At 38.2% G+C, this 23,548-nt stretch overlaps 1 long non-coding RNA gene across 1 annotated transcript; it reads left to right on the top strand.

Moving 5' to 3' along the window:
* Positions 1 to 12,248: 12,248 nt before the first annotated feature.
* LOC116652477 (uncharacterized) lies at positions 12,249 to 13,833 on the top strand. Its single transcript, XR_004305523.2, has 2 exons — positions 12,249 to 12,448; positions 13,646 to 13,833. It is a non-coding gene; the product is annotated as an uncharacterized LOC116652477 (long non-coding RNA).
* Positions 13,834 to 23,548: the final 9,715 nt, after the last annotated feature.

The following is a 23,548-nucleotide window of genomic DNA, read 5'->3' as shown; positions in this document are numbered from 1 at the left end:
GTGATCAACAATTTGTAGCAGAGGATGAAGGAGCTCAATTACCCATTACTGTCTTACTGTCTCTACGTGGAGAATCTGCTTCATTTTGAATATCATGTTCAGCAAGCCTTATCTAGACTTGATTTGGCTTAAAATCCTCCAATATCTTGTGTAAATACCACTTCTGGAATAACACAGTTGTGTAAAGTTAACAGATGGGTACTGACAAATAATTAATATAGCATCGCAGCAGTATTTTTCTCAGTTTTCCATGAATAGCATTTGGGCATATGCTTGTTCACAAGGCTTCTTCCACTTACCTGTTATAATACCGCCTTCGCTGAAGTATGAGTCTGCAAATACTGGTGCTATGATATTGGTTGCATGAAGCATCCTCAGTTCATTATTTATACCTTTTTATGGAATTTCAATACTGTAGAACACGTGTATAATATTACCGATCTATTACAGGGTAAGGGGAGGTGTTAGAGGAGTGTAATGTGTGTCTGACATGACTGTAAAGAACTTGGAATGGCACCTGAAGTGTAGTATCATGTGGATACATGTGGAGGTAACTCCAGCTCCATCGGTGTGAGGTCTAGCATTTCTTACTTTCCCTGTGCCAGGGAAATGGCAGGGCCAATGGATAAGGAACAAAGCTTGCTCTCGGGCTCTTGGTGTTGCTGACCATAAATAATGCTTTGCCCTAGTTCATGAGCTGCCCAGTAGAGGGGTTGCCTTTCTGCAGCCTCCAGCTCTTTGCCCTTCTGGAGCATGATGCCAGAAGGAGCTTTTATGGCCACTGAGGAGGGGTAGCAACAGTGTAGTGGTCCAGGTGGTGGTCTCTGTCTCAAACCCTCTTTTTCTGCTGGTGTGAGAACATGTGTTCCTCAATGAACTAATTCCCTCTCTTCTTGTATTACCTAGGTTTGCAATTGTTTGTGAGTTATCTGAGCTGTGGAGATGACACCACTGCAAGAAATGCTTAGCTGCGACCAGCCTCACAACACAATCCCTTCAAGCCCTGTCTGTGATCCTGTGCCTGGAGTGGCATTCCCCTTTTTCCCTTCTTCCAAGACCATACTGGGTTCTTCTTAGGTCTTGTTTACTCCCCTGCCAAGCTCCCCTATAATCCACATGTATCCAGGCAATGGCCTAATATTGAGGAGTGGATAGAATTGGAGAACCAATGCTGTCTTCTCTAGGGAGATTTACAGACCAAGTGCTTTGCATCATTCTTGTACCAGACCTACTCAAATCTCATTTTTGATTCATAGTTTGAAGGAGGGGACAGAAGAAGTAGAACTACCTTATTCTACTGTAAATGGGGTCTGGATCGTGTTAGTCATATATAAAAGTAGAGACGATCCTTTTCGAATTTGTAGCAGGTAAGGACTGTAATTTGCAGTAATTCTTTTTAAGCATGACATCTTGCTGAATTAAAGCAGAAAATGCAACCTTCCAGGCTGATATTAATAGTAGAGTGCATGATACATCCTCTCAAAGAGTTACAGCTAAAAATGTACCACCAAACTTCTAATAGGCAAAACACTTGCATTTCTTTTTGTGGAAGTATAAGCTTCTAGGCAGTTCATACACTTGTATTGGTTTTAGCACTCCTTTTTCTTTGATCTAAATTCAGATTATATACATTTTTTCTCTAATAGCTAAACTGTTTTTACTTTAAATATTTATGTATATGCATATAAAGTACAAATAGTTTTTTGTGTATTCAAATATACAGTACAAATACTGTATAAATCTCATGCTTACCTACTGATATGACTAAAGTGCAGTGGAGGAAAACTGGATTTAATTAAATGAAGTTGTAAAAATTCGACATTTGGTTTCCAAACTAAAAATCTTAATGCGGCTGTACCTCTCCAGACAGCCAACCAACTGGTATTAGGTTTATATTGACTTTAACAAAACTTCAACAGGTTTCAGAGATTTGTCTGAACTGCAAATGCTTCAGTTCTGGGGAAGGCTAATGGCAGGGTCACTCTTGCAAACAAGTTAACAGAGGCTCAGGACTGGTCCTCGTTAGCCTGTCAAGTAATGGCTTGGCTGCCTTCACACAGCCCAACAATTGGACTGTTGCAGTGGGATATACAATCACCTTACGTCTGTTCATCTGCTGTGCCACTACTGTTTGGAGTCCAACAGAACACAATGCAAAATTCCCCAGGTTCCAATGAAACTGGCTGCTTTGTACTTCTCTCAGAGCACAGAAAGGAGAGGAGGATGAAATGCTGTATTTTTACAGCATCCCGTTTCCTCTTCTGCTTTTTATAGTCTAGTCTTTTGATAAGACAAAACAAATACCAATGCCAAGCTACACACTGGAAATTCTGAATTTCTCAATATAAAATTGCTTTTGTAACTGCACAACACCGAATCATGGAAGTAAATATCACGTGCTGGTAATAAAATTGTGTAATACCCTTGCCCATTATTGAAAATTTGCCCTCAGAAGTAGATCTGCCATGCTGTTCTCACATATACTAACTATGTAGGCTGTTGTTACTCAGGACATATCTCTGGGCTGATAAAAGTTGATGAAATTCTTGTGATGTTCATCAGGTGCATTCTAATGAGAAGTGCAGATTATGTGGTCTTACAAATACTGTGAAGGCTGCATATCACTGAATGGCAGCAGCATCTTGGTGGCTTTTTTTTCCCCTTTCTTTCATCCCCCCTCCCCAGCTCTACTCATTAATGGTGGGGAAAAGGCTGACTTTGGCCTCAGGTCATTAAGCGGGCCTTTCTACCTTTGTGTTCTCCCTTGGCTTGTTGAGCAGTCAACTCACTTAACTTGTCCATAGAAAATTCTAAATCTGTGAGGTACTTGTTCAGACACCAAGAATAGAAACCTGGCACTTCTGATTTCTTAACATGCTATTGACCTCATTTCACCACACAGTCCTCACTTCTGGGGTTTAAGAATTTCAATTAACTCCTGGCACTTCAGATATTACACTGAGTTACCCGTGGCCTGACTGATGGAGGTTCTGAGCACTTAGAAACTGAGGTAAAATTGGAAATACAAAATAAAACAAAACAAAACACCAAGCTTCAGGACCTTTAGGAACAGGCCTTTGGTGTCTGTGGGTCAGATAGCTATCATCCAAAGCACCAGAGTTCTACGGGCACTTTGAAAGGTCTTACGCATGAAACAGTAACAGCAATGCATCATCATTCACATTCTATACAACCTCAGTTATCAAAACTATCACTCTTTCTGAAGCTGTTGTTTAAATAAACTTTCAATGAAATAAGTGTGCCTCCTGCCAGTTTACCTGTCAAGGCTGACTTTGAGGAAAAGGACCCCAGTCATTTTGTCAGGAAATCAATGTTTGCCTTGGTGAGTCCGTGCTTTACCAGTGTATTGGAGTTGGTTCAAAGGAAGAGAAAAAAAAAATACAGAACAAGATGAATTGTTCATTTGTAAAGGGTAACAAATCCTGGAGTAGTTTCCCCATGTCTGATCATTCCTGTAGCATCTCTGGATTGGTAAAAACCTTTGTTGCTCTTCTTTAGGTCTGCTATTTAGCCAAGCTTGTTTGTATGTTTTGTTCCCTATGACTGTTTTTCTGCTTGTCGCAGTATGAAAAATTAAAGAACTTATTCATCTGTATACATCCTACCAACTATTTTCACATGGCTAGTCCAGTTAATTGCTCCAACAAGAGCAGTCATGCCTGAAGCAGTACAGACTTCAACAGATGCCTTGCACCCTGGCCTTTCTGTACCATTCGTGGCCAATTATTGCCCATGAATTCATTTGTGCATTTGTGTTAGGAAATACTGACATCCCTTTCTTCCCCAGAATTATGTAAATAAGCAAAACTACTTGGAAGCATTTAACTCACTGGAATTTGAAGAGCTCTCAGATCTACTAGAACATGCATGAAGAAAAGCCAAAGAAAAGGGAGAAAGAAACAAAAATGCATAATAGTCATAATGAGAATATTGTCTGTAGGTACATTTTCTCTTTTTAAATCTGGGATTAATCAGGTTATTCCCAGAGATCCAGAATTCCTAAAAAGGCCAATGGTCACAATGGGAGCCAAATTTCCAGGGCAGTTCACATTTCAGATATCAAAATAATGGCATTCCCATTTGTAGAACTGTACAGTTTGATGGAGTCTCCGTCACTTGAAAATGCAGCTGTAAGTATTTTATCTAAATGATAAATCAAAAATTTTTAAAAGGAAAATTTGAGAGTTTATTATAAAATGAGCAACAGGAAAAAAAAATCGTCTCTAGAAAATCATATCTTTGGTGGGATCCATGAGCTTCTCTAGCAGTAACCCATGAGCAAAATTCCCATTGTCAGGTTATTCTAGTTTCCTATGAATCCAAACTCCTTTCGCCATAAATCATTTCTGTGTTGTAGCCGCTATCGATGCTTGATTCCCAGTTTTGCTGAATTCACCCTTTGGAGATGGCTCTTTCTCAGAGATGTCAAAAAAGCTAAACAAAATGTAGACAACTGAATCCAGAGTTAGAGGCAAATAATCTTATTCTAGGTGAAAATAGCTGGGTTGTATTCTACTTGTGGAGGAAATAATGATAGAAGAGAGAAAAAGTGCTGTCATACATAGCTGGTTTTGAAGCTAGGTATTGTATGATTTTCAAGACAGTGCTCAGTAGCTGAACACCAGATACACAGCTCTTAGTACTTTAACAGCTCTACTCCTGCACTGCAGTAGCCCTGGCACATTGACCCTTTTGTTTTTGGAATACTGGATAACTTGGTAGTATTATTTTGCAATGATAGAAAATCACAGAAAATTCAGAAGCTGGAGCTAGATCAGAGTCAGCCATGGAGTTCATATGTAGAAGAGTTCACATGCAGAAGCATGCTGTTAGCAGAAGTATACATTCTGGTTCCTTCTTCTCAAGCCTGCAGGATAGTAGCTGCCATATTACTGGTTGCTGGACTTGTGGACTCAGGGACTTCTAAGTCCCCTGAATGAAACAGCATCAATGCTTGTTGCACATATTATTAGCACTTAATATCTGGCTGTGTTCTTACCTTTGTGAATGATTTTTAGTTTCCCTTGGATGTACAAAATAACTCCAGAGCCTGAATGCACCATCCTAAATTCAAGTAATATCTACCAGAATAGAAATGTAGTTGAAGGGGAAAAAAATATAAAATACCTCCAGATGCAAGTGTCTATTTTCTACAGTTTTTCCTTCACTGTGAGTACACACGTCCAAACTATTTTGCCATCAACATGATGAGAAGAATGAGCATGGCAGAACCTTGCTATTGTTAGTTTAACACAGAAAAAATTCCTTGGAGGAGAAACAGCAGCATCAACTAATTGCTAGGATGGTCCCATTACTTCAGGGGATTCAGAACTAGTCCATGCTTGAGCTAGACCCCTAAGTACATTCACAGTCTTAACAGATCTCACCGTCCTCCCTGGGGGCTTCACTCCCAGCCCACCAGGAAACCCATTTCAGCTGTGCCCTTGTCTCCTTCCCTGCTGCTGCTGCCTGCAGCCCTCACACCCACCCTGAACCTGGCCCATCACTGGTGCTCTGGTCAGCACCTGTCTCTGCTGACCACACTGGCACCCCCCACGACTGCATGTTATGGTGGATGTGGCTGACGCTGGGTTTCTGGCTCCCATCTCTGTGGGATCAGCCAGCTTCGGCAGCTTCCAGATGATAACCTACCTATTTTGTCATTTCAGATGCTAGCTTGAGAATTAATGTGGAATTTTGCTCACTGATCCCTTTAGAAGATACAAAAACTGAGCAATGTAATATCAAGCTATTTTAATTGAGCATCAACATGTCATATTATCAGGTGATTAGCTTGGTGCACCACAGCCTGGAACTTCTGAATATGATATGCATGTAGGTATCAAGCCTCTCATAGATACATAACATTTTTAAATTGGTCATCATTATACAGGTTATATAGTAATAATGAGAATAATAATTGAAAAATTTGCATTACCAACATTTTCACATAAATACATTATTATAATAACTATTTTAATATTAATACAGTGTACTTATCAGATTAAGATTATATCCCCCGTCTGTGGCAAGGTCATCATAATAACAAGTTCTCGTCTTAAATTTCACAAGAAGCATTGCCCTAAGGAAAGAAAAGGTTAAAGGTGTTAGCACTGTGTAAGGATATGAAGTGCGTGTCAGAATTAGTTTTCAAATTAGAAAATTACTAGGAAATGAGATACAACATCTACGTGTTGACTAACAGTTATGGATGAGAATATTCTAATTAGTTGTTTGGAAAAGAAAATTCTCTAGGCAGCGTACTGAGAAGCAGATGAAAACAGAATGTTGCATTCTGGAGAATGACTGTAAATGCCTTTTATTATGTGGAAGCAGAAATGAAGCAAAGTAATGTAAATCTACTTCCTTCTGTTATTCAGAGAGTGACTGGTGTTAAAGATTGAATATTGCTGAATTTCACAAAGAAAAGGAAAAACTGTTAAAAAATAAATCCTCAAAGAATACTTGAAGAACATTATCTTCTTGCTCTTAAGATTAAGGACAAGACTTTCCACTAAGGAACACCGGTGTATCGGTACTGGCATCAGTGATAGTACATTAATTTATAATAGCCAGCTCTTCATGATGTTCTGCAAACAAATACAAATACAGACATCCCACTCATATGCAAGTCTTGCCTGCGCTGTTCCTTACAGACCTACATTCTCATTCAGCAGAGACAGTGAGATCATGTTTGAACAAGAGGTCAGTGGAATTTATGGAAGGGTACGAAAATCTTATTATTACTTATGCACTGCCACATGTATTCTCAGAGACCTTCTGCCCGTGCAGAATAGATTATGAAATCAGAAAACTGTCCCTTATCTCAAAGATCTTCCTGCTTCTGAGCACTGGTGGAGTAGATACTGAACATGTAGTTGATCCATATCTGTAAGTGCTCTTATTAATAGATTATTTAAAAAATATATATTTTCACATGATTTCAAATCATTCAGAAAACAGAGGTGAACCCTGCTTTTTTTTTCTGTACTGAATTTCCTATGCAGACTTGAAAAGCCCTGAAAATCCAAAACATTAAAAGAGACACTATACATGGTGACTGGGTCAGATGAAAAGCTGTTATACATCGTATATATGTGAATAACCAGGTTATTCACAGCTCTGCCTCTCAGCTCTCCCGTGCAAGTCTGCTCTTGCAGACTTGATTTGAGACAAACCACTTAGTTTCCCAAGTGGCAGCACATTTTTCTCAGGCTGGTCTGAGCTTGAGGAAGGCTTTTGCATTCCTTTCAGAAGCTTAGACGGGTGCTTCTTAATGTTTCTCTGTCTTACTCAGAGCCATGGGCTCTTTTAAACTGTGAGCACAGCATGTAGTGAACTTTCTGTTCAGCAAACCCATGGCAAAATGAGGCCTCATTTGGAGTACTGTGTCCAGTTCTGGGCTCCCCAGTACAAAAAAGACAGGGATCTCTTGGAAAGAGTCCAGCGGAGGGCCACTAAGATGGTGAAGGGCCTGGAGCATCACCCCTATGAGGAGAGACTTAGGGAACTGGGTCTGTTTAGCCTTGAGAAAAGAAGGCTGAGAGGGGACTTGATCCAGGTTTATAAATACCTGAGGTGTGGGAGCCATAGTGGTGAGGCTGGTCTCTTTTCAGTAGTGCGTGGGGACAGGACTAGGGGTAATGGAATGAAAGTACAGCATAGGAAGTTCCGCACGAATGTGCGGAAGAACTTCCTTACAGTGAGGGTGATGGAGCACTGGAACAGGCTGCCCAGGGAGGTGGTGGAGTCTCCTTCTCTGGAGATATTTAAGACCCACCTGGACGCCTAGCTGTGCAATGTGGTGTAGGGAGCCTGTTTTGGCAGGGGGGTTGGACTTGATGATCTCTAGAGGTCCCTTCCAACCCCTGCAATTCTGTGGTTCTGTGAAAATACACTTCTGATTTAGACTGTACGTTGTCATCTTCCTCCTAAAAGTGTTTAAGCCAAATAAATAATCTTTAATATCATACATTAGTTGTGTGGCTATCATATCTGTACACATTAGAGATCTCTCTCCCTTGCTTTTACAGTATTTGTCACTATGGCATCAGGGCAAATTTTGCAGAGAATTGTAGGGGTTGGAAGGGACCTCTGGAGATCATCTACTCCAACCCCCTTGCTAAAGTAGGTTCTCTACATTAGGTTGCCCAGGAAAGCATCCAGGCAGGTTTTGACTATCTTAATGTCTTAAATGTTGATAAGGTCCACTCTCAATCTTCTCGAGGCTAAACAGAGCCAGGTTTCTCAGCTTTTCCTCATAAGGGATATACACCAGGCCGCTAATAATCATCTTTGTGGCCCTCTGCTGTACTCTCTCTGGCAGTTCCCTAACTTTCTGTGAACCGAGGATCCTAGAAACAGACACATTAGTCCATGTGATGTCACCAGAGCAGACCAGAGTGGGAGGATCACCACCCTCAACTGGGTAGCTGTGCTCTTTTATCACACCCTGGGATACCATTGGCCTTCTTGGCCACAGGGGCATCCTGCTGGCTCATGATTGCCTGTTGTCTACCAAAGCCTTCAGGTCCTTCTTCTGCCTTCAGAGAGAGCTCCTTTCCAGCAGGTCAGTCCCTACTTGTACTCGTGTTCAGTCATTCCTCCCCAGGTGTAGGTCTCACTTGCCCTCACAGAGCCTCCTATGGTTCCTCTTTGCCCAGTGCTCCAGCCTGTCAGGTCTTGCTGAATGGCAGGACACCTTTCTTGTGTTTCAAATCATTCTGTCCATTCATCCAAGTCACTGAAGGTGTTGAACAAGGCCAGACACAGTACTGACCATGGAGGAGCACCACTTGTTACCTGCCTCCAGCTAGGCTGTGCTGCTGATCACAACCTTCGAGCTCTGCCAGTCACCTCAGTGTCCACTCATCTATCCCACAATTTCTTAGCTTACCTACAAGAATGTTATGGGAGACAGTGTCACTGTCACCAAGGTCTTGCTGAAGTCAAGGTACACAACATCTGCAGCTTTCTCCTCACTGTCCAAGCCCGGCATAACATCACAGAAGACTTTCCAGATGGGTCAAGCATGATTTCTCCTTGGAATCCATGTTGACTACTCTTGATTTCCTTCTTCTTTTCCAATTGGTTGGAGATGGCATCCTCAACTCAGCTTACAGAGGAGGAATGCATTTAGGTACTTTCTTGTTAAAATATGAATAGAATAAAAAAATAAAGTAAGCTTTATGACAAGAAAATATACTGGTTTGGGGCAGGGATAATTTTAATCATTCCATGCTTTCAAGCCTGTTTATATTAAATTTTGTTTTTCTTCATGTGTCTGTATGAGCTGCATGCAGATTTTCCGCTACTTTCTAACAGCGAGGTATGTGACAAGTCATACAACAGTGCATAAATTGATCCAGAAAACTGAAACAAGTGTGTATTAACAAGATTCTCTGACTTGAAGGAATTGTCGTTGAACAAATTTTTCACATATCTATGACTCAAAAAGGTCGATATCTTATAAAGTGTAAACAAGGTACATTCATTTATGACCAATTAATGTTAAAAAAGAATAGTTATCTTCATATACATTTTTTGAGATGTGTCTGAATTCTGAAGTTCTGGGCAAAGGTTGAAGTTTAAATGGAGGGCTGACAACAAGTATCTAAAAGCAAGAATTTTGTTAAGACTTTCTAGACTTACCTGTTCTTGTCAAAAATAATACCTAAATTTCCAGAAATAATAATGTATATATTTTTTTTTCCTGAAAGGAGTTATAAGTGGAAAGATGTGAATAGAGATTCTTACTCATTCTTTGATCCAATATTTGATTTGTAAGATTTTGAAAATATTGATAACTTTTTCTTATTAAAGGATGATATTTTAACTTATATATTTTCACAAACATATTTTGTGAAAAATATTATCCTTACGGTAGAAGGAAAAGAAAGACACAAATTATTTAAAAGATAGAATCAAAAGCTAAAATGTAGAAAAAAATATTACAGGGATATTTATAACTGCACACAGTATTACACTTCATTTGAAGCTATAAACTATGCAGAAGTAAGCGGTTCTTTTTCTGGATGTAACTGATGTTTTGTGTCATAAAAGCCTCTAATCTTTATTAAAAGGAATTTATTATTATTATTATTATTTGTAAATAAAAAATATTTTTAAAAAAACATTAGGCAAACTTAGATATGAGGCCTTCAGAAATTCAGTTGATTTCGATGAAGAGTCACAAATAGAGTGTCTGTTAGATTGTGTGCTAATTTTCTGTTTACTTCCCTAGTTTCTTATCTTTACAGTTTTGGGGAAAATATTTATTTTTAAAGATAATCCCTTTCCTCATTAAATGGCACTCAGAATATCAGATCATGCCAAAATGAAAGCTAATTGGAAAAAGCTGTGGGATTCCCTGGCGTTTCCTTATTGCATTTCAGCCATTCTGTTCTGTGGGAGGTACTCAAAAGATGCCTGTGATGCAACACTGCACTTGTTGAGGTTTCAGATCAAGCTCCTAATGAGCCAATAAATTTCTGTTGCAATGAGCTGTGTGTTAGGTTTCAGAAATGGTACAGTCTCATGTCAGCCTAGGCAGAGGATTAGTTCCTCAGCTTTTTAACAGAGCTGGTTATATTGCATGGAACATTGCCTCGGTGCTGCTTTACACTTGGTCCAGGTAGAAACACCCACAGCATCTTTGAAAACTGGGTATACACACTTGAATTTTGCATTTTGAATTTCAGTTGCAAATTTGGGCCAAGACAAAAGTTTAAATAGTTGCTGAGTTATGTACATATTTAAGGAAAAAAGCAACAGAGGATCATTCTCACTTCTCCATTTGAAATGCTGACCTTAGGGTACTGGAAAACAAGGAATAGTTTTAAGAAGCATTTGCAAGTAGAATGGCAAACTGTGTTCCATCTCAGCAGCCACCATGTGATCCTGGAGGTCCACTGTTACAGGGTCTGATTAAGTATGAATTTACAGTGTCCGCTATATTGCATTCCAACAAGTTGTTTACTCTGGCTCCACACTGTATCACGCTCTTTCCTCTTAGCTTCATTCTTCATGCAAATTAAAGTTGTCTTTAGTGCTCTGCTGTGGTTCAAGACTGTAAATTCAGAGTGTAAACTGCCACACACTGACTTCTTCATGATGGCAAGCCCTTAGGCTTCTGGCAAAATAATTGGCTATCACACCAAGTATTTGAAACTTCTTTAAATGTGATTTGAAAGCTTATGAAAAAAATCTCAGAATAACACTTGAAAGATTAGAGAACATTATTTTTAACTTTTCTGAGATGACAGAACAATTCAAAGTTTTATAGAATAGCATTTTTTCATTAACATTTTGTGTGTCATTGACAGCGATTGCAAGCAAACAAGAATGTTGATGTCTAGTAAATCCTTTTGACCACTACAAAATAATCTGCAGCTTGAATGGCACTTATTATTAAGTTCCTGTTTATTTCTACCATTGAACTCGGTAGGAACTGTGTATATCCCTTCTTTTTGGACTGAAGGTCTTATGCCATTAATTTTTGCTAGATTCTCTCAATAAGCACGAATAGAACACAAAGGTGGAAGAAGGCCGTTCTGCCACTGTAAATCTTTTGATATGATATTTATTCTGAAAAAACTCCCATTCTATTTCATACAATGCTAATAAGAATCCACACTGGCTGCAAAATCCTTGGGAAGATGATAAGGGAGGCTCATATTATTTCAGAACTTCACCCGTAGTGGCTGAGTACTTGAAGGAACAAAAGATTTCTTCCCAGTTTCATGTTGTTTTGTGCAAAGTGTAAGTTCAGAATATTGTATGTTCTTCAGCACCTCATCTACCTGAAGTTCTGGAATAAGTGCAGCTCTTTGCAGTCTGAAGTCTCTGTTAACAACTAGACCCACTGGTTTCTTGCAGTCTTCTGCCATCACAGAAATATATGGACAGTGAACTAAGGCCTTTTGCTATGGCAACAGTGGGTTGACTGTCAGATTGTATATTTCTTAAATACCACATGAAATGCAGCTCTTCAGCATTTTTATCAGAACACTCAGGAAAAGCAACTAAAAATGGAATAAATAGAAAATCTGTTCTCTTGTGGAGTTTTAGCCACAGTCCAGAAAGCAGGTTTTGTTTGCTACTATAGAAAGTCCTTCATGATTTACACATGCAGAACACGGTGTTAGGGTATTTGCATAGTGAAGTGGGGAAATACGATATTGAGTTTTTGAGAAAATACAGCTGTTTTTATTATTGTAATTTTATAGCACTCTAAAATGTGACCAGCAGGGAAATGGAGGGGATTGGCCTCCCTCTGCTCTGCCTGTCTGAGACCCCACTTGTATTACTACATCCAGGTCTGGGACCCTCAGCACAAGAAGAATGCAGAGCTGTTGGAGGGGATCCAGAGGAGGGCAACAACATTGATCAGAGCGTTGGAGCACCTCTGCAATGAAGAAAGACTGAGGTAGCTGGGGTTGTTCAGATTGGAGAAAATAAGATGGTAGGGAGACCTCACTGTGGCTTTCCAGTTCTTGAGGGGAGCGTGTAATCACGAGGCAGACTGACTTTTTACATGGTCTGATAGTGATAGGACAAAGGAGAGAAGCCCTTGTACAGAGAAGCTGTGAATGCCCCATACCTGGGGGTGCACAAGTCCTGACTGGATGGGGGCTACGCAGCCTGACTCAGTAGATGGCAGCCCTGCTTGTGTCAGGGGGTTGGAGCTGTGTGGTCTTTAAGTTCCCTTGCAACCTAAACATAATTCTATGCAATTATGTTTTATTTGGAAGAATGCAGTATTTTCATGAGATGTTAACAGCCATTTTCTAGTGGGGAAAAAAAAAAACACCCAAAAAAATAAACAAAAAATACTTCTCTGTTTTACATGTGTTCCATTTGTTAAGTCTTTTTAGTTAACATGTGTTATTTTGTTGCCATGCGATGATTTTAACACAGGAATACTTACAGTTTGAAATTTCAATTTTTATTTATATTTTTAATCCAAATATGAAAACATTTATCTTAGTTAATTTTAAAAGGAAGATATTTATACTCATTGATCCTAGATTTGAATAGCAATAATTTAAACCATTTCCCATAAACTCTTGTCTTCACTTTTCCATAGGTGATCAAAACGAAACATCTCCTGGTTGAGTTTTTGCATATCTGTGAAATAGCTCTGCTCTGTAAAGAACTAATCAAGCAATTTAAACTGCTGTACACCCAGTTTATGAGCATGCTTGTCTTCATAGAATTGCTTCACCTTCCTGTTCATTTGCCAGGAGACCAATGATTTGTAGCCTTTACTTTAACCTATCTTGTGGTTTGCTTTCACTTCTGAACTAGCAGGCAACAATATACTTTTAACACTCACATACATGAATGAAAACAGTTGCAGTAACAGCAGAAATGGGTACAGTTAGCACAGATAGTTGCTGAGTATGTGGATGAGTGCTTGACCAAGAAGTCCTAATGATCTTCTAATTGCCTCAGAGCTCTCCTGGGTACAGGATTTCTATTAATGGTTAAGAACAAAGAAATTCCATGATGTCTCTTTGTTAAATACCAGTGGAATCCTAATCAGGGAAGCAAGCAATACTACTTGATAAAAAAAACCTATATAATGTGTTTTTGATGGAAATCTCTTTTCTTTATTCCTCAGGCACTGTCTGCCACTGGCTGAAAGAAGGCATTGTAAGATGAAAAGGTTGTGCAGCCAAAACCTCCCCCTGAAGATGTTTTGAAAAATGAGGCTGCATCTGCAATGTCACCATTTGTAACAAACAAACAAACAAAATCAACAATAAAAAAAAACCCTCTGAGTACCTTATTAAAATGTGTTTTTGCAGAGCAGTGGAGAAACTCGTATTTTGTAGGAGTGACTTAATGCTACCTGAGGTCTATCAGACCAAAAGCTTAGGAATAAGGGAGATAAAGAAGAGCTTGATGAGAGCAAACATTTATTTTGACTCTAAGAACCGTACAGTTGTGCAGCTTTTATCTTATAACTGCACAGCATAGAAGAGAACACTGTACATTGAACAGTTTTGCTTTGCTACTTCTGTCTGTGAAACATCACATCAGTGCAATGTATAAAAAAATCCAAAACATTATTAAAATAACTTCCATGGAAAGGGTAGGTTAAAAATGTAGTTTGAAGATAGATAGGGAAATGATTACTTGCATTTTCAATTCAGAACATTTTGAAGTATGCTTTCAGAAAGACTTTTCCTCATATGAGACAGTAAAAAGCCATGACAAGTAGAAATTAATAATAGTCAAAGCAGTAGAAGCCATACTGAGTTTTATGTCAGAACTGCAGGATAAAGAAGCATATTATATGTTATCTATAGTAGGGACAAATCTTGAAGCCATTTAACTTCTCTGTGCGGTCTTCATTCTGAATCTGTTACATGCAGCATTGCACACAGGAGGCCTAGAAGGTTAAGAAGCAAGGTAGCACAGCAATGCTTTGCATTTAGTCATACTTGTTTTCCTGACATAAGCAAATTCAAACTACTCTTGTGAACAATTTTAAGAGCAGAGACTTGGGAGATGTATTGGTCTCTGCTGTGGCTACACATCATCATCAATGTTGTTACCTTAGTTACAGCTACAAAAATCCTTGGTGTGGATAGTGTTTGAACCAGAATTAATCCTCTTGACTTTATTGGTAGCTGAAGAAAGCATAGTTTTACCTGTAGTCTGATTATTTTGTGTGCTAACAGCTGTATTTCAAGGTATGACAGATGTGAACCAGTTCATCAGCCTTAAGGAAAAAATTATATATATATATAATTATACGTAATTTTATATATATTATATATATGTCTCTTTAAAGATCACATCAGAAACAATACACATAATTATCAAACACAAATACCAAGGAGGTTGCATTAATGTAGAAATAACAGAGAGTGTTTTACTGTTTCTTGTCATTTTACATGGGTGTTTTCAGGATGTGAATCAGCACTGGCATCTTCACTCTGGAACAATGCTGATGCTTAAGCTGACTGTATCTAGGTATGCATCAAAAGTGGGGTAGCAGCAGGACAAAGGCATTGTTCCCCTCTGCTCTGCCCTTGTGAAGACCCACACATTTGAATTACTGCACCCAGACCTGGGGCCCTCAGTACAACAAAGATGCAGATCTGCTAGAGTGGGTCCAGAGGAGGGCCAGTAAGATGATCAGAGGGCTGGAGCACCTCTCCTATGAGGAAAGGTGAGGGAACTGGGCTTGTTCAGACTGATATAAGAAGTCTCCAGGGAGATCTTGTGGCCTTCTGGTACTTGAGAGGAGCTTATCAACAGGAAGGAGACTGACTTTTTACATGATATGATGGTGATAGCTTAAGGGGGAACAGTTTCCAACTAAAAGAGGAAAGATTTAGATTTGATGTTAGGGCAGAAATTTTTCACTCAGAGAGTGGAGAGCCACTGGCACAGGCTGACTAGTGAAGCTGTGGTCTTCCCCATCTTCCCCAGAGATGCACAAATCCAGGTTGGATGGTGCCCTGGGCAACCTATCTTGTGGTGGGCAACCAGCCCATAGCAAGGGTTGGAGCTGTGTGGTTTTTAAAGTCCTTTCCAATCTAAGCAATTCTGTGATTCTGTGATTCAAAAATGAGTTATACTCATAGACTGATCTGAATCAACCCCATCTACAAAACTGATCACTCTGAAGAAGAGCAACATTCCTATTTTCTAGAGGTAAGTACAAAAGTTATAGTCTTGTACAGGTGGCAGAGGATCACAAAGTGCAGCTGCCACAACCTTAATGCTGGGTACAGCAGCCAGGTGTAATATAAGCTTTTCTTTACATTGAAAGAAAAGACACCCCTGCATTTGCCAGTCTTTTACAAAAATGCAGCTGCTTGGCATATAATGAGTAATAGGCAAGTATAGCAGTTTTTTATTTCTTCTTTAGCCGCTATGATATACTATAGTTCACTTTGCAAATGGTAGGTACCTCAAATCTCAAAAATCTATGTTGCAGAGGATATTTTGTGACCCTCTAAAGAACTTTAAGCAGGTACTAGCTATCTTTCTTTTCATTAAAGGTCACACACTCACAGGTGTTGTAGCTAAGTGCCTCATGTAATGAATTCAGTCTAGCATCTCTCTGAGGAGGGACAAGTACTGTAACACCAATAAATTTATCACAATAGTCAAGGCTACAGATGAGATCTAGATTAGATTAAAAGAAAAATATTCTCCACTCTCTTGCATCTTGCTGTGAGATTTGAATTTACAAGTTTATGAACTCTTTCGGTGTGCCTTGGCTGTAAAAATGTAATTGTGAATGAAAAACCGATTTGCAGAACATGCAGCCATATATCAAAAGTTGCACCATGACTACAGATTGCATACTAGTGCACTAAGTTTGTGTTTTTACATAAATTTTCTCACATTCTGATTTGTGAGCCAGCCCTGGTTGAAGCCCAGTTTTCCAGTTGACCTTTCCATTTGCCTATTCTGAAAAAGAGCTACAAGTAGCATCACATTTTCATATTTCTATCAAGACATCAATACCCAATAAAACAGGCTGAACTCACACAATGTGTTTGCATGTGCACAATAGCACAGTTTTGACTTCAGCAGTTTTGACATCAGCAGTTTTGATCCCAGGACCCACACAAAAGCAGAGGGAGAATAGAATGTAAGAAAGAAGAAATCAGATTTATCTTGTTTATTACTTTTAGCTTTATGGAAAACCTATATGAAGGGTACTCACCTCTGAAGTTTTACATGAAAATGTAAGGAACTCACTGTTTATGAAGGCAGTTTTTCATAGTTTTCATTTCGTCCTGCTTTGTTCAACCTTCTAATGCATGCCTCCACCAGTCTTTACCTAAGATTCTTTACCTTCTTTTCTATCTAAAATAATAAGAGGTTGAGCTTCTATGAAGTACTATTAATTTGGAAGCATCTGTAGAAACACCTACGTCTATCATTTTAACAATTTCTCTCTCACTTTTAAAGTATTTGAGCTCTTTCTATATTTGTGTGTGAGCACTTCTTACGAAAAATCTACTGACTCATAATTAAATGCTGCTTTTCTAAGCCTATCAAGCTGCGTAAAGATGATCCTGAGTGTCTCATGTAAGAGAACAAGTGCAATCTTTACCATGCTTTCTGACCATCTTTTGTTCTATTAAAAAGAACAGAATTGTATTGCATTTCATTCCTCACAGCACTTGCGTTTTGCTAAAGAATTGAAATCTTAGCCAGTTTACCTTCACAGCCACTCTTCAGGTTGCCAGTTGAGGTATAAAGAGTAATGTTACAAAAAGATTGCAGCAAGGAATGAATTTAACTGAAGTTTACACCTTGTTTCTTCTAAGTAAACAGCACTAAAATGGGCCAACAATATATTTTTGTTGGTCATGCGGAGCACAGTGGATTCTGCCTAAGAAGAATTACAGGAATTGCAAAATTCACTTGTAATTTGCTTGTTTCTGTTTGGTGGATGTTGACTTCTACTGCAAGATGCAGAATAAGAAGTGATCAAACTGAATCACAGTGTGGTAGAAATTAATTCGTATGCTGAGAATTTCATGGTAACCTCAGGAGGGTAGTCCAAACCAGACGTTTCACCACTCTTGCATGCTTACATCCCATTACGACTGTCTTAAAGGATCTGATAGTCACTGAAATTTTCAGCTGCATGGAAATAATAGACAAAACCAAAAGAAGGCTGGAAACCTTATGCAAAATTACAAAAACATGCTAGGAAAATATGCAGTAAACACTGACACTGCAGTCCTAATGACATCAAGGCAATGGATCTACACCATTTTTACTGGTTCATTGTGCATCTCCCTAGATGCATACAGGCACATAAGTCTTCTTTGTTTTTTGAAGCATGACTATGCAAAGAATAATGTCTGTGAACAAGAATGCTAAAATTTGCCCATCTTGCAATGGCAGTTGTGTCATTTTGGATCTCTGCTTAGCACAGATAATTAATTCTTACTTCTGCTACCTTACAAGAATGTCTTAACACAACCACAGTTCTTAAAATGATATGTGGTTCAAGACTTGAGTTTTAAAGCTCCAGTGCATCTTTTATTATAACCTCTGGAATAAGAAATATAGGCACTGAACAGCTTTGCTGTTTACATTTATGGAAACAGGCCTTTGAATGCAGTAAAATGCACTTTTGTTCTATAAGTAATGATTAATTAATTAATGATTAATTATTAGGACAATATTCACAAGAAAGTATTTAAAGAAACAGTATTTCATCATAAGTGAATATTTGTGCGCCATTTTCTAAGGTGATGATTTGGTACTGAATGTATCTCATTAAGAACAAAGAATTTTTCTTTCTCTTTAAAGTTTATAAGATTTTATGCCTCTCAAACTAGCAGTGAATCTTGCAAGATTTTATGCAAGTCTGCATGTTCAGTTGACTGTTTGTATGAGGAGTAACACAGTGTGGTCTTCTGAGCTACAGCTTTTTGGATGATGATGTGGCAGACTGATCTTTCATGTGAATCACTGGAAAAAAAAGTATCACAAAGCATACATTACTGCAAGAATTAATTTATAAATGAGAATAAATTAATTACATAATTGTAGTCCATCAGCAGTATCCCTAGAAAATTAAGTATTTAAGAATTCTATCTTTATTTTGCAGATGAGAAAATGGAGATGTTCGTTTTTACTTTTCTCCTCGAGCTGCAAATTATGGTGCATATATCAGGGTTCTTAGGCTAATTGTACTTTTGATCTATTCTGACTGCCTGAGGATATGTTTGGAGATCGATACCAGTTAGCCCATTTAGCCTGGCTTACCTTCATTACATGCACTTTTCTTCCAGAAGCAAATAGAGAAATAGATTAATGGAAAATATTCCTGAAGCACAATATTATTTAACAAGAACAAAAGAACCTGAGCAAGAATGAGGAAACAGTCCATGCAAATATCTAAACTTATCCAGTGTCTTGGATGCAGCCTTCTTTCCACTGCCTACAAACTTGTCATCCTGAAATTGTTTGGGCATTTTTATCATTAACAGTTTTTCTTCAGTTTAAATGCTCAGTGAAATGATAATTGTATTCAGACATGGTCTCATCAACTATCATATTGCTATAGTATGTGACAGCTATATAAACGTTAGCAGGAATACCCATACAAAATTTGGGTTTGCCAGTTATCTCATCCAGAGATTCAGCTGTCTAACGAAGTGCTTTGTCTGTGTTTGAGCTGGATATAGAAGGCGACGAGGTCTATTTTTAAGAGGACAACACTTTCACACTGGATTTTTATCCTGTAAGATTTCAGCAATAGTTTGTATTTGAGGAAGAATTTCAACTTTCAGCAAATACAATGTATGTCTACCTTCTGTGCTCTATTAATTTCACATCAGATTATTAAAAAAAAAAAAAAAAAAAAAGCTTGAAAGAAAACATTTTACCTTTTAACAATAACAAAAATGACCTGCTTATCAGATACAGAGGAACCAGAAAGCAGAGAAATAGACTTGCAAATAAGCAATTTTACATAGAGTAGCTAATTAGAAGAATAATAGTCCTTTTCACATTGAGGAAGAGATTAGCATGTAAGCAATTCAGACAGAATTTCCTTATGCAAAGTGTAATTAAATTAGAACTTTCAATGATATTAGGCTTTTAAACTTTCTCAAAGCAAAAGCCCTAAACAAGTACAGCACTGCACACATACCGCTCGTATCACCACGAGGTATTTTGTAGCTACAAGATTTTAAACAGATGCTTTGAAGTATCCAGTTATTGTATAACAACAATAGAAGTGATAAATCTGAACACCATGTAGCAGTGCAGAGAAAAGTTGTGTTTATGGTAGAACAGCTCAGGAAATATGAACTGATTTGGGTCTTGAGGCAGAGGAATTAGTCATGCTCTGTCCTTCCTGCTGTTGACACAGATTGATACTGATTTGTCACTGATAAGTTGAGGATAATGTGTTGGTCAACACAAGCACTGACCAGGTGCAATCCTGGGGGTAGTAAAAGTGGATGCAGATGTCAACTGACTAGCAAATATCATACAGTAAATATTTTCAGGTTGTAAAAGAGTGGATTAAGTAGGAAGGCACTGAAAGGAGAAGGACAAACCAGATATTGTCATCTATCGTGGCATTGAACCTGAGACAAAACCTAATGGATGTGACATCTGTCACCTTACCATTGTACACAAAATGGGGGCACAGTGGCTAGAAAGCCGGTATAGACATATTTAATTGATGATTTAGGGTGGTGGATTTTTTTTGGTTTTTATGTTACTATCTGTAACTGCTCCCACTTCTTGGTGTTTTTGTAATTTTCACCTTGCTGGAATGTTTGCAGTTCATACATTCACATTCACACAGAAGACATACTATGCACCCAATTATGAATTAGCACAGCAGTGTTAAACAGTTTCAGATTCTTCCTTCCATTTTAAATTCATTATAGCTGCCCAGACTCAAGACTTGTTATTATTAAAACGTACATCACAGGCGTTTAAACCTAGATATGTCCTTTTGAATTTTACAAAACTGCTTCCAACATTATGAGCAGAAAAAGCTTTTGTTTAAAAAGAAAAATTCAAAGAACTGACAGATTATATAACTCTGTGTTCTCTCCCTGCTTCAAAAAGTAGTTTCTTTTCATGGGGATCAAATACCCATCTTTAGCTAGTTAAGAAATAATCTGTAAAATTGAATATGTTTGCCTTTATGCTAGAACTGTACTTGCTTTACTGAAGGAAGCATCTTGCTTCAAGCAGATGAGCGATGTTTATTTTGATTTTTGTTTTCATCGTTTTGTTTTGGACAGCCCATGCTTTAATTGGTTTTCTACAAAGTTTACATTCATTTCCTTTAAGTCAAGATTTTCTTCAAAATATCAGTGATTCACTCTTGATTCTCCTACAAACCTCAACAGTCCTATTCTTTCCTGGTTATTATTCTTAGTATGATAGCTAAAAATAGCTCTACAGATGGAAAAAAAAATCTATGCTTCATAGTCAAGAAGCTTCTCCAAGGGAAGAGAGAAGCCTCAGCAAGGGTACTTCTTTTACCTTTTTATTAAAATCTGGAGGAAGCACATATAAATCAAGCAGTAAGATAAAATTAGCAAAATATGGAGCAAGTTAAGAGTGTCAGACAGCATTATAGATTGAACTCATTGCAACCACTACCAATGGACCGTCATGGAAGAACAGATTAATGCATTTTCTACTTCTGCAATTTAATTAAAGGACATCTCAGTCAAAACCAGGGAACACTGTCATTTCAGCTGTCTTAATGCTGAATGAGAATAGATTAAATTTGTTAGCTACATCAATAAATGTAGGTTAGGCATTCAGTTCAAGTGTTTTCCTATTGCCAGAAGGATCGCAGTAATGCAGGAACTCGCAGGAAAATCTGACTGCTCACACGGACTTGCACATGATGGAATCCTTTGCTACTGTTTTGTTTTACCATTCCTCAGTCCCACATTCATCAAACTAAGTTTAGGCATTTCATGTGCAAAGGTCTGGCTTCCTGCATTGTATCAGGACTTAAACTCCACTTGTTGGACGGAAGTGTTGACACTGATTGTCTCAGGTTTGAAATTAGGCCCCCTAACTGGAAATAGAAACATACAGGTTTGCAGTTATACAATGCAAAGGAACTATTAAACTACTAAAATAGAACAGTTTTAATCAGTTACTTTTCTTCTCTGACATACTCAGATAACTGCCAAATAACTCTAAGAGTGACAAGAACCTCCCCTGCAGCAACAGGCTGAGAGAGCAGGAGCTCTTCAGCATGGAGAAGGGAAGGCTCTGGGGGACCATTAAAGAAGCCTTCCAGTATCTGAAGGGAGCCTACAGGAAAGCTGGAAAAGGACTATTTATAAGGGCATGTAGCAACAGGGTGAGGGGAAATAGCTTTAAACTGGAAGAGGTAGATTTAGACTGGATATTAGGAAGAAATTCTTCACTGTGAGGTTGATGGGACACTGGAACAGGTTGCCCAGTGAGGCTGCGGATTCCCCCTCCCTGGAAACATTCAAGGCTATGCTGGATAGGGCTGTGAGCAACCTGGTCTAGAGGGAGGTGTCTCTGCCTATAGCAGGAGGTTGGAATGGGATGATCTTAAAGGTCCCTTCCAACCCAAATCATTCTATAGTTCTATCATCTGCATCTATTTAGGTTATGGTTCTATGGTTTTTACACTTCCTCCACTCAGATGGAGCCATCCCCTTATTCTGTACTACCATGAGTGCTTTGCGTTAGCCTACTTCAGAAAAACCATGGTGGTTGTTTATCCTGCTGTCAGTTTTAAGTCCGATGTCTAAACATAAACAAACGGCTTTGTCCCCCAAAAACAAGAAACCAACAAAACACTCATTGTTTCATTACTTTATTAGAATTACTTGATTAATAGAAATACAGATTGCATTTTCCTTCAAATTAACTGAATAAATACATGTTGTTCCAGAAGTTCAAGTTTTGATTATTTGTATTTATCTTTTGCAACAATGAAAGTCCTTGAATTCATGGGGCAGGAATCTTACTGGAATAACACGCTATTTTAATATTCATTGGCAGTATTTGTTGCAAAAACACAGTAGCTAATGTGTATATTGTAAATGCAATTTATAAATTATTGCACAAACATAAATACTTACGGTTAATGTAGCTTTACTTAGCCAAGTGTCTTATTCATAAGAACAGATTATGTTGTGCCTTTATTCAAACAGAGAGTAGCAGCTATACATGTGAACTTCCTTTCAATACAGTGTTTTCAAATACATAAATGTATGCTTCTTAAAGAGTAATGTTGTAAGTGAATGTATGTAAAGAATATCAGCTCTGTCAGCCTATGGAATCAGAGCTGTTTTCCCTTAAAGCATCTTAAAGCCCTCATTTCTGGTTCATGAGGACCACTTGCAGCTTTCTGTAGAATACTGCACTTCCACAGTCCTCCAACTGAAGTTTTAGATGAGATATCTGCCTGCCTATTCTGTGCAAATGGTATGGTCTCAAAATGCTCTCCTTTCAGTGACAATATCATGATTTTGAACTTTTTATGTTGCACGTGCATGTTCTTTTCACAAATGTTTCTAAGTCTTTGACCTGTTTCATTTATTGTTTAAATCACTTAAACTAATTAGTTGCATGAATTTGAGTTTTAAATCTCCTGTCCTTTGGTACTCCAGAAAACATGGAAAGATCTGGTATATTTTCTGTAATCTTACAGAAGTATCTGTTCTTTTTAAGGTGGCCAACCACATTGCACCTAATTACAAATTAAGCTAAAGAGTAGTTGTGGTGATGTGCTGAAACAAATTATTCAGTTAAACCAGTATTCACAATCCAACACAAATTTCTGTACATAGTGAAGTGGTAACACCATCTGCTTAGTTGAGAGGGTATTTCTGCTGTGTTTTAATTTCATGTTTTCAAAAATATAAATGTTAGTTCCTCAAAAGAAGTGCATTCCTTTTAGGTTTAAATTCTTGTGCTTTTACGTGTGAGAATAAAATATGAGCAAAACATGGAAAAGGTGTTCAGGAAGGTTCAGGAAGGCAAAACATGACTTTACTGA

The sequence above is a fragment of the Coturnix japonica genome, chromosome Z, assembly GCF_054131305.1.
Source record: "Coturnix japonica strain WE chromosome Z, WE-NBRP24, whole genome shotgun sequence".
Lineage (NCBI taxonomy): Eukaryota > Metazoa > Chordata > Aves > Galliformes > Phasianidae > Coturnix > Coturnix japonica.
This window is presented reverse-complemented; position numbering and strand designations above follow the sequence as displayed.